Source organism: Tarenaya hassleriana, unplaced genomic scaffold (assembly GCF_000463585.1).
Source record: "Tarenaya hassleriana unplaced genomic scaffold, ASM46358v1 Cleome213, whole genome shotgun sequence".
Classification (NCBI taxonomy): Eukaryota; Viridiplantae; Streptophyta; class Magnoliopsida; order Brassicales; family Cleomaceae; genus Tarenaya; species Tarenaya hassleriana.
Genome location: NW_010965478.1, coordinates 79,617 through 92,217, shown reverse-complemented (window position 1 = coordinate 92,217; position 12,601 = coordinate 79,617). Strand labels below are relative to the sequence as shown.

The following is a 12,601-nucleotide window of genomic DNA, read 5'->3' as shown; positions in this document are numbered from 1 at the left end:
TCAAAGGCACAATTAGAATCTGTGGAAACCGTTCGAGAACAAGCTGCTGATTGGAGAAACATGTTGTCATCTACATGAATATATGTTAAGGCATATCAAATATGTCCTGTGGAGCTGAAGACTCCATTAGTTGCCAAATCAAAATTGTGACACTAACATACACATAGACATATGTCATATATACTTCACCTACATCCATGTGAGGTGTATCACATTCATTTTGGTCCAGGGGAAAGCTTTGAGATAGAAACTTGGGAACAACTATCAGATTTCTGAGTGACTGTCTCTGAAAAATCAAACTATTCTTGAAACCCTTAATTTCTGAGAAAAGTCCCAAGAAAGTAAATGAAACATAATTACAAGAGATATAATTAAGTTCCTTTCCAATTTGAGAAACTTAAGGCAACCTAAATTCTGCAGGACACTGAGCAAGACTCTGGATTTTGATGAAACTACATATGAATTTAGTAAGTTGAAGATATTGTTCCAAAGCTAGGGCAAGGAAAAGTGAAACAAACTCATCTACCCAGATAAAATACTCAAAATGCACGAAAAAGTTTGTGAAATCAGAATCTAGAGACCAAAACATCAAAATGATTCTGGAATTCATTAGGCTGAGAATTCCCAATCTATCTGTTCCTCGGCTTACCGGAAAGACCACATGCCAAAATACTCAATCATAGACCCTCATCCGAAATGTTTCGATGATTTCAGGCGAGTCCCTAGAGTTCGATCCTAGATACTATAATTGACCCGTATACTTGTGGAAGTCATGTCTAGGTAATTGAAACTAGATGATTCCGAACCTAGTTCTCGGTGTCTCAAGTTTTTGACGATGTTGTCGGGGATTCAACGGAATTAACGGATACATAGGAATCCAGAGGGATAACATATATCCATTAGTAAACGATTAGGATTTTCACTTTGGTTTAGGTATTTTTATTTTTTTATTTTGAGGGTTTCGGATTAAATTTTCTACCTTTGTTGCCTTCTTTGTTTTGTCCGCAGAAATCGGGAGCAACAATGGTGAGAAGTGAGGCACCGAAAAGTTATACCTGCAAGAAAACTTATGCGAGAAAATGAAAAAACAATTGCGCAGTACAACACCGAGCTTTTGTCGAGGATTTGAATTCTTCAATTAAAAATGATGAGACATGAGCTCACTCCCACGAATATCCAAATGCGTAATATTGTGGTCTTTCAGGCTAGATCCAATAAAGACCATGACGCACATCTGACTCGGTTCAAGACTAGAAAGCCAAATCTAACTATCTGACATTTCCAATCGAGAGAGGCATACTTCCTCTCCCCGATGGGAGTGCAAATGAGAGAGGCATACTCCATCTCTCCAATTAAAAGGAGTGTTGAAGCACGGTGGTCAACCTCATGACCTAAAACAAACCCTTGTGGAGAGAGAACCCGATAATCTATCTTTTGTATATAGTATGCTTTATTTTATTATATGTTTGGTGCACATTTGTTTTTCTATTTTTGTTTGAAAAATACAGGGAGTTGCACAAATACAAGAGAACTCAAACGCTCTCAAATGAGGATCAAAACAAACACATCCGACGAATAAAGCTCCGTCAATTAAGTACCTCTTCTCCACTCCATTTTTCCATGCATACATTTATCGTTTATTTTGCGCGAGTATTGGTAAAATGCTAAGTCTAAGGAAAGATTCGATAGGTAATAGCACGTATTTTATATGATGTTTTAATGTAGGATATCTAGCGTATTTTACTCGGTTTTACACATTTGTAGGCATTCTAGGATACATTTGGCTTCGATATTGAATTTTGTGTTCTTTGGTGTTTAAATAGGTGTTCACGCATAAAGAGAACAAAAGGAGTAGAAAACATGGATTACGGAACATCACAGATGAAACATGAACATTTGGGAGTGTTTCCAAAAAAATATGAAGCTCAGAAAATGTGAGATTTTACATGTCCAATAACTTTCACTCTATAGGTCCAAATCATGCATTCTCTACATCATTGGAAAGTCTTCATGTTGTGATGTGAACACGTATTTTATATGATGTTTTGATATAGGATGTCTAGCGTATTTCACTCGGTTTTACACATTTGTAGCTATTTTAGGGTACATTTAGCTTCAATATTGGATTTCGTGTTCTTTGGTATTTAAATAGATGTTCACGCATAAAGAGAGAAAAAAAGTGGAAAATCATAGATTACGGAACATCACGGACGAAATGGAAATATTTAGAGTGCATCTGTCGGTATATCTGTAATTTGGGCAGTGAGAAAGCTATAGGCTCTAAATGGGTATACAAGATCTTCCTGCCGTGAACCGTAGGATTTGAAGAGTGATTTAGCCCTAGATCAATATCCTCTTCGAGCTCGACGAGAGCCTATAGCTTTCTCACTGCCCAAATTGCAATTGAACGAGAAAATAAAGGAATATTCTCGATTTTCTTTGCATTTTCACAAATGGATATTAGTATTCACTACCCATATATAAGAGATACTGTTCTAACAAATTTAAGGGATAGTGTTGTAACAATTTACTGTGAGGTATTGCAGAATATATCAGAATTACGCAACCTTTCTATAGCAACCTCCATAGTCGAAAGTAGGGGTGGGTGTCTCAATACGATTTTTCAGAACCGAACCGTAATGTACCGATGGTCATCTGAGATGAAAAACGGGTATACGCTCTAAAAAGAAAAGATAGATCAAAACCAGATAATACTAGCCATATGGGTTCATCTCAGATGACCATGGGTGTCGGGACCATATTCGAATTGCCTAACAACGTTTAGAGTGGGTTCGCAAGGAGATTCATTCTCACACATTAGACGTGTGTGTGTGTATGTGTGTGTGTATATATATGTATGTGTGTGTAACTTCGTGTAAGCGCATCATATTGTATTCGTTACGTCACAAAGTCAAAAGGCAAAGTACCTAACCACACACTAATGTCATGTGTAGGCTAATATGTAATATGGATCTATGGTTAACTTCCCAGGTTTCGATTGCATCTCCTGAAAGTATATCTGTAATTTGGGGAGATCTTCCATTAAACGTCGGGGAGAGATCACGTCCGGGTTGGCTTCCGGGCCATATCGGGGAGAGATCACGTCCGTTTACTCACTGTCGGGACCCATATGGGTCCATACAACTGTTACTAGGATGGTTGATTTAGAGTAGATCCATATTGGGTCTATGGGTCTATGCGCAGTCTAAACATGTTTGGATGCACTTTAAGTATGTTTCGACGCACTCTAAACATGGTTGGATGCACTCTGAATGTGTTTGGATGCACTCTGAACGTGTTTTGACACACTGTAAACATGTTTCGACGCACTCTAAACATGTTTCGACGCACTCTAAACATGTTTTGACGCACTCTAAAAATGTTTCGATACACTCTAAACGTGTTTGGACGCACTCTAAACGTATTTGGACGCACTCTAAACGTGTTTGGACAACTCCCGTCTTTGGAAAGGTAACCGTAGAAACATTTTCTACGTCGGCATGTGTGGCAACATCCACTCTAAAAATGTTTCGATACACTCTAAACGTGTTTGGACGCACTCTAAACGTATTTGGACGCACTCTAAACGTGTTTGGACAACTCCCGTCTTTGGAAAGGTAACCGTAGAAACATTTTCTACGTCGGCATGTGTGGCAACATCCTTTTTTGATAACATCATCAACACCGTTCTGAATGTGTCAGGGAGAAGTAAAGACAACATCAACTCGAGGAAGGACTTGAAAGATATATGCAAGAGAAAATAGTTGGAGTTGACACGTGATGGTCACGCACCTGTGCCGATATTCAGACTCACAAGACCAGGTAAAACGGTCTTGTTTAAATGGTTAAAAGAAGAGGTTAAATTCCCTGATGGATATGCATCCAAATTGGTGCGACGTGTTGATACTGATTCATTAAAGCTTATGGGAATGAAGAGTCATGATTGTCATGTATTCATGCAAAGACTCATTCCTATTGCATTTGCGGAGCTATTGAAACCCAATGTCCACGGAGCATTATGCGGTATCAGCACATTCTTTCGAGATATATGTGCAAGATCTCTGAGAAGAAGTAACCTAGAGGTTTTGAAAGGCAACATTCCTGAGATACTTTGCGCATTGGAAAAGGTATTTCCACCTTCATTTTTTGATGTGATGGAACATTTACCTATTCATTTACATGATTCATGTTTCGGTCATATTCCCGATAGTTTTCAACCTACTGGACGACTCGGAGGCAAATCTGAAGAATATTGGCTAACTGTACAAGAGTACAATACAATCACATCGCCACACATATACTGTTGAACTGTGAAGAACTTAAGCCATACGAAAGGTACACATTCTTAATCTCAAATGATTTTAGAAATTAATTAATTACATATTTATATATTTCCTAACAACATGTTTTTTAAGACTTTTTGACGAGGATGTTTTGGCAACATATCCTAATCTAAGTGGGGAGGAACTTGAAGGAATGAAGGAACAACATTATGCATCTTGGCTTCGAGACTACGTAAGTATTCTATATATATATATATGCATGTATGTGTTTTTGTATTACTCATATCGAAGTAATTAATTTAATATGTCATATCGATTTAATTTTTATGCGCAGATTCGGTAGTCCCACACCGTAGGATTGGGTCCCGCACCGTGTTGCATGTGAAATATGGATCTATGGGTCCAATTTTTAACACTCCATAGCACCACTCCTTTGTGTATATTTTTATAAACTTTTCATTATACTTATGATAGTGTATTATGATTGATCTTGCGATTATGAGCGCAACATGACTCTATATATATATATATATATATATATATATATATATAAGTTGAAAGGAGTGGTGCTATGGAGTGTTAAAAATTAGTTGCATTCTCTTACTATTCTAGGAAACTCTTTGTTTTTTTATGGAATGATATATATATATCTAAAACTTCAAAAAATATTAATGTCGATTACAAACGTTTCATGTGTCAACATACAGATGAATAATATCTATTTTTTATAATCTAAAAATTCATTATACTTTCAATGCAATTGCATTTTTTAAAGAATCGTAAAATTCAGATGAATGTCTCTTCCTTCCTAAATCTATATTCAAATAAGGATTGAACAGAATCTTTGCTCCCTTTTTTACTAGTTGATCCTATTTTGGTTCACCACAGACTTTAGCCATGTGCACATAAAAATTCTATCGTAACCTCTTCATATTTTTTAATAATACATTTCAAAAAAAATATTAGAGATAGAAGATGTTACATGTGCATGTATGCATGCATGTATGTGAAAATGGGACTCTTTCTATCGGTTCTTTTTTATGTCATTTTTTTTGGCTTCTCTCTCTCTCTCTCGTAATTGAGATGCAGCTGTTGGACACTGAAGTCAACAACTTCCGCTTCTGTCGGCTCTTTCCTTCTTCCAGATCCCAACAATTCCCCAGCACAACTGTAAGTTGCTTTTTCATGTTCTTGTCTTTGTAAAGATTCGATTCTTGTTTATTGTTACACCGTACCAGTTCTATAAGTATATATATAATTTTACTCTTGTTATGTTTCTTTTGAATATCTTCTCCGAGTAAAAAGGCTTCAGTTAGATTTTTTTTTTGTTATAAGCTTGGGACAGGCTTCCTTTCTGAGATCGTCTAATTTAGAAGATCTCATCTCATAAATTTAGGGTTTCGTTGAAGCCGACATAGAATTTAGAAACGCATTTGGTTGCTGTCCACACTCAATCCTGGCTGAATTTGTACTAATTTGGAGATGCATTCTGTGCAGCTGATATGAACATATATATGTATATATCTTGAATATATATATATATATAGCCCTCGATAAGTTCCCCCTTCTCCCCTTTTTTTAGTTAAAGGTACGATACTCACTTGCCTATGTATACACAAATGTATACAGTCATGGTTTCGAGTTTCTGACTTATGACACTATAAGAAGTGAACAATAGATAAAGGGTCTTATTCATAAGATTGATTTGTTTGGTATGGCAGGTGATAGGTTCTATTTAGACAAAAATGTCGGTAATGAGTGAGGTAATGACACCGTCCAAGTTGAACTCACACTCCAACTCCAACTGGAACTCAAATGGAGAATCTGAGAACGTTTCTCAAGAACCAGTCAGGGGAGAAACCTCTTTAAAAACTTCATCTCAAGATCTGTCCAAACCCGTTTCTACTCATGTCTCTCTCGATCTGACGCTCAAGAATGGCTTCACAGTCGACGAACTCCAGCTCGACGACAGACCCGCCATTTCAAGAACCTTCTCTTGCAATTATTGCAGACGCAAGTTCTACAGCTCTTAAGTTTTATTATGGGTCTAACTGTAATTAGATAAAATAGTTGGGCCTCACTATAAGCCCAAACATTAAGAAATTTCTCCCCATTTTCCCCTTAATTTTATCTTTTCTTCGATTCGACTTCGCCACTGAGTTCGAAGAGAAGAATTCAGTCTCTGGACCGGAAGCCTATACTTTAGCTATCGGCGACTGCGAAGCAAGAAAAAGATCTTTTTCTTGTCAGAGTTGCATAGTAAATTTATCGGATTATATGTTCTTTGGTTTTGGTGAGATATTCTACATTGGTCGGAAGCCGCCTTTCGCGGTTCTGAGGTAAAGTTTTCTTTCAATTTTCCTGCAAAATTTTGTTTGAATCATGCCTAGAGTCCTGTTCTTGATGTTTCAGTGCGCAACAAACTTCCATTTGTTAGGTTAGGTTTTGGTTGAAGTTAGAGTTTCGCTTAAAATCTGGATTAGTGTCTTGGGCTTGGAGCTTGAGTTTCGAATCTGGACTTGCGATTCTCTAACCCTATAATAGGTGTTAGGAAAGGTGAGTTTTTTTAAGGATTATCCATCTTCTGATTCGTAACAGGAAATTGGGTTTCACTGAAAATGTCATCACAATGAGATTACAAGAAATTCTAGGGATCTAGAGTTTTCTTTATCATTCTTCACAAAATGGTGAAGGATGTTGATGCTGCAAGTGGGAGTTCCTGTTGTGAAGAATAGCATTTTCTCACTTCTTGCGGCTGTAATATGAATCTCTAGCTAATGCCATTCGTGATTGAATTTAGTCATGGTTAAGGATATGATAGTTGTTTCCTGACATTGGTAGTGAATGAACCAACCTTTATAATGTGGATTCAGTGAGTGTTACTACGTTTATTGAGAGGTGGAATCTGATAGCTGTGTCACGAGGAAACAACTATTGGCATGGTAACCACCCTGTCGGTATATCTGTAATATGTACCCTAAAATAGCTACAAATGTGTAAAACCGAGTGAAATACGCTAGACATCCTATATCAAAACATCATATAAAATACGTGTTCACATCACAACATGAAGACTTTCCAATGATATAGAGAATGCATGATTTGGACCTGTAGAGTGAAAGTTATTGGACATGTAAAATCTGACATTTTCTGAGCTTCACATTTTTTTGGAAACACTCCCAAATGTTCCTGTTTCATCTGTGATGTTCCGTAATCCATGTTTTCTACTCTTTTTTGTTCTCTTTATGCGTGAACACCTATTTAAACACCAAAGAACACAAAATTCAATATCGAAGCCAAATGTATCCTAGAATGCCTACAAATGTGTAAAACCGAGTGAAATACGCTAGATATCCTACATTAAAACATCATATAAAATACATGCTATTACCTATCGAATCTTTCCTTAGACTTAGCATTTTACCAATACTCGCGAAAAATAAACGATAAATGTATGCATGGAAAAATGGAGTGGAGAAGAGGTACTTAATTGACGGAGCTTTATTCATCAGATGTGTTTGTTTTGATCCTCATTTGAGAGCGTTTGAGTTCTCTTGTATTTGTGCAACTCCCTGTATTTTTCAAACAAAAATAGAAAAACAAATGTGCACCAAACATATAATAAAATAAAGCATACTATATACAAAAGATAGATTATCGGGTTCTCTCTCCACAAGGGTTTGTTTTAGGTCATGAGGTTGACCACCGTGCTTCAACACTCCTTTTAATTGGAGAGATGGAGTATGCCTCTCTCATTTGCACTCCCATCGGGGAGAGGAAGTATGCCTCTCTCGATTGGAAATGTCAGATAGTTAGATTTGGCTTTCTAGTCTTGAACCGAGTCAGATGTGCGTCATGGTCTTTATTGGATCTAGCCTGAAAGACCACAATATTACGCATTTGGATATTCGTGGGAGTGAGCTCATGTCTCATCATTTTTAATTGAAGAATTCAAATCCTCGACAAAAGCTCGGTGTTGTACTGCGCAATTGTTTTTTCATTTTCTCGCATAAGTTTTCTTGCAGGTACAACTTTTCGGTGCCTCACTTCTCACCATTGTTGCTCCCGATTTCTGCGGACAAAACAAAGAAGGCAACAAAGGTAGAAAATTTAATCCCAAACACTCAAAATAAAAAAATAAAAATACCTAAACGAAAGTGAAAATCCTAATCGTTTACTAATGGATATATGTTATCGCTCTGGATTCCTATGTATCCGTTAATTCCGTTGAATCCCCGACAACATTGTCAAAAACTTGAGACACCGAGAACTAGGTTCAGAATCATCTAGTTTCAATTACCTAGACATGACTTCCACAAGTATACGGGTCAGTTATAGTATCTAGGATCGAACTCTAGGGACTCGCCTGAAATCATCGAAACATTTCGGATGAGGGTCTATGATTGAGTATTTTGGCATGTGGTCTTTCTGGTAAGCCGAGGAACAGATAGATTGGGAATTCCCAACCCAATGAATTCCAGAATCATTTTGATGTTTTGGTCTCTAGATTCTGATTTCACAAACTTTTTCGTGCATTTTGAGTATTTTATCTGGGTAGATGAGTTTGTTTCACTTTCCCTTGCCCTAGCTTTGGAACAATATCTTCAACTTACTAAATTCATATGTAGTTTCATCAAAATCCAGAGTCTTGCTCAATGTCCTGCAGAATTTAGGTTGCCTTAAGTATCTCAAATTGGAAAGGAACTTAATTATATCTCTTGTAATTATGTTTCATTTACTTTCTTGAGACTTTTCTCAGAAATTAAGGGTTTCAAGAATAGTTTGATTTTTCAGAGACAGTCACTCAGAAATCTGATAGTTGTTCCCAAGTTTCTATCTCAAAGCTTTCCCCTGGACCAAAATGAATGTGATACACCTCACATGGATGTAGGTGAAGTATATATGACATATGTCTATGTGTATGTTAGTGTCACAATTTTGATTTGGCAACTAATGGAGTCTTCACCTCCACAGGACATATTTGATATGCCTTAACATATATTCATGTAGATTACAACATGTTTCTCCAATCAGCAGCTTGTTCTCGAACGGTTTCCACAGATTCTAATTGTGCCTTTGATGATGCAACTGGCACTGAAGTTGATGTTAACATGACTATTGAATCAATCTAGCAAATGTCAAACATGAATGGGGAACAACACAACAATCATCATTACTGATATGATATTTTACTTATCTCTCAACATATCCGAAAAGAAAGTCTGAAACCAAACTCCAACACAGAACTTCAAGGTTTTTAGATCTCACCGATTAAACAGTATGTGAACATAAATAGCTTAAGCTACTACACTAATATCAAACATTAATGGGGAACAACACATCAATCATCATTACTGATCAGGACCTTGCCTAAAAGCTAAAGTTGCAACACATCAATCGATATGATATTTCACTATTATCTCTCAATATATCCGAAAATCAAGTCCAAAACCAGTAAATTCAAAACATAACGAATCATAGAGATTTGAATGCGCAATCAATAATCAGAAAACAAGAAAACAGAAATCAACGATGTTACCTGTGGATTCGCCTTCAGAGATTTGAGTATTGATGTTCAATGAATGCAACGAGTAATTTGAATCGATGGAGTGGAGAGTGTGACACCAACTTAATCATTTTATTTTAAACGCAATATTAAAACTATGTCGTTTAGGAACCAGCCAAATCTGCGCATAAAAATTATGTTCCATCTTAAACAAACCCAATCCTATGAAGAACTTATTCCTACACGAAGGAGAAGACAAAGGGGGAGGCCTGTAGATGATTCGATAAGAGCATTCCTACACGAAGGAATCGAGCAAACATGAAGAACGTCTCCTGTTCTCCCGGCCAGGCGTACTGCATTAGCAAAGCCCTAGCTGACGTCAGCATCCGTCGGAGCCTGTAGACGAATGCTAATGTGAGCCAAATCCAGAACGAAGTCAAGTATTTCTTATGCAAGAAGAGTGGACACATTAAGAAAGACTACAAGAAAATAAAGGAATGGTTCGAGAGTAATGGCCAACATAAAATTTTTGTTTGCTTTGAATCGAACATTATTGAAGTATCTAATCGTACATGGTAGTTAGATTCTGGTGCAACAACTCATGTTTCTCATATCAAACATGGATTTCATATGATCTAACCCATAGATCCATATTACATATGTGCAAACATGAAGTTCGCGATTTGGGCAGTATCTCTTATATATGCTATTTAAGAAGCATATTTTAAAATGTGTGAGAACGAATGAGATCCTAAATTTAGGAGAGCGAAATAACGAATTTATTTGTTATTAAAATAATTCATATCTATTCATTGTGATAATTACAATTTGTATAAATTTTGTATCTAATTACACGTTTTGATACAATTTTTACTATTTTAAAAAATAAAAAATCGCAGTACTTCAAGAGATTGGATGACAACAAAACAAGTGTGGTCCCCACATATCCACGTGTCACTTGCTCCAACCCAGATAACAAATAATAATTATCAAATCAGATTTGATGAAAAATTGAATAATTATAATTTTTATAAAACCGAATCCGAATAGAACCGAACCAAATAAAAAAAAACTAATAAAATCATAAATTTCGTAAAAAAAAGGTATTTTTGTTAAAATCCTACCGAATCCGAATAAAATATAATTAAATTGAATAGAACCGGGTTTAATATAAAACTAAATGATTATAACTTTTTGAAAACCGAAATAACCGAACCGGGAAAACCGCCATCAAATAAGTTGATGACAAATGGGTTATGATGGTGGTCGGTCTGCCCCTTTGTTAAACTTAGAACACAAGACACGACCTCAATTGGTTGGGCCAATCAATCACAATGCATGATTGAGAGGCTGACATTTCCCACCTTTTGGTTATCTTTTAATTTGAGTTTCTGCGTTTTGTTTTTATAAAAAACTATCATAATTTTGTTTTTTCAATAGTTTAAATTGTCTAGATTTGGGGATATCATAAAAATAACATTTTATTTTATATTAAAATTAATTTAAGTTTAAAATTTTACGTAAATTTAAATATAATTATATATTATACAATCCAATTTGATTTTTTTTCATTAAAAACCAAACTTGCAATCTTGCAAGTAACCCATCAGGCACAATTCGTAATAGCCTAAGCAACGACAGGCAATGACCAACTCTTGTGAAATTGCAAGGTAAGCTACCGGTACCATGGATATATATTATTCATATTAAAATTTGAATATGGTTTTATTCGAATATATTATATATTATTGGGATAAATATAAAAATATTGCCCCAATGAAAATATTTTCCCATAGTACGTACCCAACGACCTATTAATTAAATAATACACCAAATTAAACATTCTGGTGCCCAAAAGGGGAAAAAAAACTAGATAATCTCTCTATAAATACATCAAAACGGTAATAAATAACCGACATATACAATAATAATTAATAACAACGATAAATGTTAGCATAAAATGCTAGAATAATTTTGGATATACATAAATATTTCCAATCTTGTAATTTATATATTTGTTTTACCGCTGCCATGTAAAAAAGATTGTTAGTATATATGTCACTTTTATTTATTAATTACATTGTTTTCAAATATAAAATAGTAAATAAATCGATATGTACAACTAAAAGGGTATGCGTAGTATATCATTTAGGGTTTTATATATTTGATGCTTCTTTTTCACTAATAGTTATTAATTAACTTAGCCGTACATGAAATTAACTATTTAGGCGTAATTAATAGTATATAATGACGTAAAAAAATATTCAAACTTAATTATAAAAGTAATTACTATCAATCAGAAGATGGATAATCCTTAAAAAAACTCACCTTTCCTAAACGCCCATTATAGGGTTAGAGAATCGCAAGTCCAGATTCGAAACTGAAGCTCCAAGCCCAAGACACTAATCCAGATTTTAAGCGAAACTCTAACTTAAACCAAAACCTAACCTAACAAATGGAAGTTTGTCGCACACTTAAACATCAAGAACAGGACTCTAGGCATGATTCAAACAAAATTTTGCAGGAAAATTGAAGGAAAACTTTACCTCAGAACCGCGAAAGGCGGCTTCCGACCAATGTAGAATATCTCACCAAAACCAAAGAACATATAATCCGATAAATTTACTATGCAACTCTGACAAGAAAAAGATCTTTTTCTTGCTTCGCAGTCGCCGATAGCTAAAGTATAGGCTTCCGGTCCAGAGACTGAATTCTTCTCTTCGAACTCAGTGGCGAAGTCGAATCGAAGAAAAGATAAAATTAAGGGGAAAATGGGGAGAAATTTCTTAATGTTTGGGCTTATAGTGAGGCC

At 35.6% G+C, this 12,601-nt stretch overlaps 1 long non-coding RNA gene across 1 annotated transcript; it reads left to right on the top strand.

The window, feature by feature from the left end:
• The first annotated feature begins 4,186 nt into the window (after window positions 1-4,186).
• Window positions 4,187-4,709, top strand: LOC104814733. The gene is made up of 3 exons (XR_771964.1): window positions 4,187-4,335; window positions 4,416-4,515; window positions 4,618-4,709. It is a non-coding gene; the product is annotated as an uncharacterized LOC104814733 (long non-coding RNA).
• Window positions 4,710-12,601: the final 7,892 nt, after the last annotated feature.